Consider the following 5,447-nt stretch of genomic DNA (forward strand, 5'->3'; position numbering starts at 1 on the left):
TTTATTGCAGATCAACTCAGTATATATACAGTTCAAGAAGTCTAACAACATAACGCAATCAACCATGAACAACATGCAAACAGACATCTTCACCCCCTCCATAATGAATAGGGAGAGATGTGATGGGATTATCGCCTGAGTGTATCATAGGGTGATCTACTCATCTAGGAGTTGGCTGCTCCTATAATCAGCTATATTAATCCCATCACTAACACAATCAGTGGGAGTCTCAGTGCAGAGTTAACCCTTTTTGTGTTGCTGAATCCACACCATGCCTTTTTAATGGGCAATAGGAAATATGTGGCATATAAATTCCACACATAAATCAGGGTTCATAGTTCCTTCTAACCCCAAAAGGTCTGAAGGGTAGTGTTGAGCGCGAATCTTCGAATAAATTCGTTATATTTTTTTCTTTCCCACTTCCCAAAAGTAGTTCTTACCTGATTCCTGGCTTCCTGGCTGCTCCAGTCAGTGGCCGTTGCCGCTTCTGCCGACTTCCGTGCTCATGGAGCGCCCCCATCACCATGGGAACGCCTCCATACTAGAATGTACTGTCGGATGTGAGAATTGCGTTGAAATCGCAATGCGATTAATATAACTTGAAGTAATCGCATTGCGATTTTTACTTAGACCTGGTTCACTATGGTTGGCTTGGTAGAATTAGCGCAGATGAGGAATATGACGAATGTATTCGTCATATTCCTCAAAACGAAGATAACAAAATATTCTCCATCTTCGTTTTAGCTCAATATGTCATGCCCCGCCCTGACTATGTGCGGAGGTCGGCCAGAATAGCAGCACCAGTTTAGTGTTTTGTTTTGGAGCTGTGCTGGATCCGCCTCCCATCAGGTGCACTGGGTGGGGTCATTAGTTTAAATAGCACTCCAGCCCAGCGCTCTGAGCGGATTATAGGAATCACTTTGGTCTTGGAAGCTAGGAAGGAAGGTTGTCTGTTCCAGCTCAGAGAGATAAGTGTGGTTTCTAGTTTGATTGTTTTGTGTCATCTCTCCCATCCAGGTTCTGTGCGAGCAGGCTGCTCCTATTTCCCCTCTTCACCATCTCAGGGAATTTAGGGTGTTTAAGCCCAGGCAAGGGGACATATCATACCTACCACCAAGGTCTGCATATGCCTGAGCAGTGCAGGGAGAGAGGTCAGGGATTAGCTAGGAGGTGACCCTTCCCCTGCCTCTCGCCTAGAGCCTGGTTGGTGGTTTATCTGTTAGTCTGAGTGCACGTCCGCCGTGACACCATATTCTCAACTTCGCTAATTCTACCAATCAAATCGGAAAGTTGACTATAGAGACAGCTGTGTTTAATTCGCTATGCGATTATATTACTCTGCTTTTTTTTTTATAAATAGAATTATAATAATTATCAAGTATTATAATTATTCTATTTATTTAAAAAAAGCAAAGTAATATAATCGCATAGTGAATTAAACACAGCTGTCTCTATAGTCAACTTTCCTATTTGATTGCTAGAATTAGCGAAGTTGATGAATATGGAGCTAAAACGAAGATGGAGAATATTTCGTTATTTTCCTTTTGAGGAATATGACAAATACATTCGTCATATTCGTCATCTTCGCTAATTCTAGATATCAAACCAATAGGAAAGTTGCCTTAAGTTAAAATCGCAATACGCGATTATTTAAATCGCATATTAATCGCGATAACTAGAATAATGACGAATATTCGATTTAGACGAATATGAGACGAATATTCTAGTGAATATTCGCGAATTTCATCAAATCGAATATGGCACCTCCCGCTCATCACTACTGAGCGGGTCTCCATAGTTCTGGGTCCATAGTCTGTAGGAAGGAGGCTTCTCCAGCAGCCCCAGTGACGGTTCAGTTCCGTCACAGAGCCTCTTCCAGAAGCACCACTAAGGTTTGTATCTTGGTAGGTTTTATTTCTGGTAGCAATTGCATCAGCCAAGAAGGTGTTAGACTTTGCAAGTTCTATCATGGGCCCAGGGGCGTAACTAGAGTTCTATGGGCCCCAGGGCAAACTTTGAATTGGGGCCTCCCTTGCGAGCCTCCGCCCCCCCCTCCCCACCAGCCTCTGCCCCTACCCATACCCTCCTCCCCCCTCTGTATGAAGCCATACATTAAAAAATAATAATACTCTAGTCACTAGAGTATTATTATTATTTTTTTTAATGTATGGCACACACTGGCTTCATATGAGGGATGGGGGGGAGATGAATGATGATCAGTGGTGCCGTGCGGCAGTGTGTCTGAATTCAGAAAGAGGGGGGCCCACGCCGGCCATATGAGGGCAGCCAGGGGCAGCAAATAATGAGGGGGCAAAATGAAATACTCTGTGGGCAAAGAATTTAAAATATATAGGGAATGGGGGCAAAATGAAATATAGTGAGACTCTTAATATATTTCATTTTCCCCCCGCCCACTACCTCTATACATTTCGATTTTTGCCCACAGAGTATTTCATTTTCATTTGCCCCCGGGCTCCTCATTATTTGCTGCCCTATTATGGGTGGGTCTGGGCCCTTCTGAATTCAGACACACTGCCTCACGGCACCACTGATCATCATTCATGTCCCCCCTTTGTATGAAGCCGGACGCCAGTGTGTGCCATTTTTTACATAAAAAAAAAAAGACTACCTACTCTTGTTTGTTCCGCTCTCCTCACTTGAGGGCTGAGGCGGCCGGGGGGCTCGTCATTCCTGGCTGCTGTGACCCCGCGAGACCTTCCGCTGAGGTCACGGATCTCGTGCTGACAAGTGAGTGCAGCGCAGCCACACAAAATATAGGGAGGGCCCGCCGCACTTAATAAAAAACCACTTGCGGGGCTCGCTTTACTCCATCTCTCCTGGAGGGCCCTATGGGCCCCCCTGACTCAATTGCGACCGCTTCGACCCCTATAGCTACGCCACTGCATGGGCCATATCTGAAAGTACATCAAGAAGTCTTGATTTTAAGGTTAATGCCCTATATCCTACCAAAGCTTATATCTGACATGAATGTAAGTTAAGAATTTCATCTTCTATCCTATCAGAATCCTCAATCAGCTGAACAAGACAAGCTTCATCTACTGGTCATTAGAGGACCGGAGTCCTTCAGGTCGGCCGACCGGTTGTTTATAGAGAAGTATAAAATACTGCAAGCCTACACTGCTTGGAATAAGAATACTATTAAGTCTGCTTCTAAATCATGAGTACTCCAGTTACCAGGTGGAGTTACAGCACAATCAGCTCCTCCACTAGTCGCTTGGGCAGAGAAAAGCGGAACAAAAAAAAGGCATTGGATGAAATCTGCAGAGCCTTTCCATGGTCTTCTCCATGCACCTTTACAGAACACTACAAGGTGGATGTATCTGGTGCTTGCGATTCAGCCTTTGATAGACAAGTTCCCATTAAGGGCTCATGCACCCGACCGTGAGCGGGCCATATGTCGCGGAGCGGCATTCACATCGTGCGCACGGCATCATAGGTTACTAGTAACCTATGATGCTGTGCGCTCCCGTACGCACGATGTATGCCGCTCCGGGACATATGGCCCGCTCACGGACCGTATGTCTCGGAGGGTATACGGTCGTGTACATGAGCCCTAAGGCTGTGATTTCTTCTCCCCCCCCCCCCTTTGTGTTGTGCTGCCTGAAGGATGATAAGAAAAGTCTAAATTTGCTTACCGAAATTTATCTTTCCTTGACTCCAAAGGCAGCACAAATATCCCTCCCTGGAAAAGACATTGCTTGGAAAAAACACATCTGCCTAGTGGGTGTGCCCTCCTTTATAGGGGGGTTAATTAGTCTGATTTACTAATAATGTATCTTCTGTCCTAGATGGGAGGAGCAAGACATTAACCCTTTGTGTGTGCTGCCTTTGGACTCAAGCAAAGATAAATTTCGGTAAGCAAATTTAGACGATCTATCTGTCATCTATTTCATATGTCTGCTGATTTGTCTAATACCTATCTTTATATCTATCTATTCCCCCCCAAAAAAAATACAATAACAAAACAGATAATGCACTAACGCAATAGATGCAGAGATTATATATGGACTACGCCCTCGCTCTGATCTGATAAAATCCGAGACTCTCAGTCAATGTATTTTATAAAACAATAAGTGGTGCCCCCGCCTTGTTCCCCTGGTGAATGGAGCGTGTCCTCCTCCAGCCGCAGTACAGGGCGACTCCCTGGCTGGAGAATGATTCAGGCGCAATGATGTCACCGGATCCGCCTGCTGCAGGGCAGTGGTTGGTGGAGCAGCTGACGGACACTTCTCAATTGTATCCAACTGTCTGTGCGTCACGTGATCTCTGGGCCCAGGAGCTGACGATCACAGCGCTCAGTGCTTTATGCTGGCGGTTTTGTAGTTTTCACCTTGTTCTGCAGATTTCCCCCGGATTCCCCTCCTCATCCCTGGAGCAGATCTATGCGGGTGGAGGAGCAAAACTACATGGAGACCCCCCCCAGGAAGTGCTGGCCCCATCCCCCACCAGGGGGTCATGTGACTGTCCTGCAGCCTCTGTGGCTCCTCCCCTCATCTGCATATTACCCAGGATGCATCTCCTGTGTCTTCACAGACGGAGCTTTTTCTGTTATTTTTATGGTTTTTCTTGTACATTTTTAGTAGCAAATGAGACACATTGTATCCGGCAGACGCAGCGTGTGACCTGCACACAGCACATACATGTACACCGTGCTCTCCCTGTGTGTGAGGAGGGGCCCCCGGCAGTGCCAGCCCCTGGCAGCTGTATACTCTGGTTTCTCTTCAGATTGAATAAATCTTTCGCCTTTTACTAAAGATTTCCGTAGAGAGGAACAATCATGAATGTCATAGAATTTTTTGATGTTTGGCGCTTGCTGGGCTCCCTGTTCTGATTAACGGTAGAGAGGAGTAATGCAGCTGTGGTTCCAGATGTGAGTGGAGTGTACTGCACTATGATGGGGGCACATGGCTCAGTCTGTGAGATCCGCACGCGCTCAGTCTCGGCTTCTCTGGGTCACTTTGCAGTATTTTCTATCCTTGTCCCCGCCATTATATAGTCTGGCAGCAGCCTGCTTAATGGTGGTTTCCATGTGGCAGTCATTTTGTTTTGCAGAGCTTAAACAGCAACAATTGAGAAGTAAAGGAGGCCCTGTATATGATGAGGTGATGTTGGGGTTACTTGTAGGAGGACCAGCTCTGCTACATCACACTGCTGGCGCAGACCCAATTACCGGAGAAAACAATGTAGGCGGATTTCACATTGTATTAGACGCCATCCCCGATGTTAAGTCCTGCATCAGACCCCCATCCAGGGCAGTGAGTCCCACATTAGACGCCATCCCCGGCAGTGAGTCCCTCATCAGACGCCATCCCCGGCAGTGAGTTCCTCATCAGACGCCATCCCCAGCAGTGAGTCCCTCATCAGACGCCATCCCGCCTTCAGGTGCTCTGGGTGGGGTTGTTGGTTTAAATTACTCTCACTCCCAG

General features: G+C 46.6%; 1 non-coding gene across 1 annotated transcript; it reads left to right on the top strand.

The window, feature by feature from the left end:
- The first annotated feature begins 4,726 nt into the window (after positions 1–4,726).
- On the top strand, positions 4,727–4,841 carry LOC121002960. The gene has a single exon (XR_005779362.1). It is a non-coding gene; the product is annotated as a U5 spliceosomal RNA (small nuclear RNA).
- Positions 4,842–5,447: the final 606 nt, after the last annotated feature.

This window comes from Bufo bufo, chromosome 5 (assembly GCF_905171765.1).
Source record: "Bufo bufo chromosome 5, aBufBuf1.1, whole genome shotgun sequence".
Taxonomy (NCBI): domain Eukaryota; kingdom Metazoa; phylum Chordata; class Amphibia; order Anura; family Bufonidae; genus Bufo; species Bufo bufo.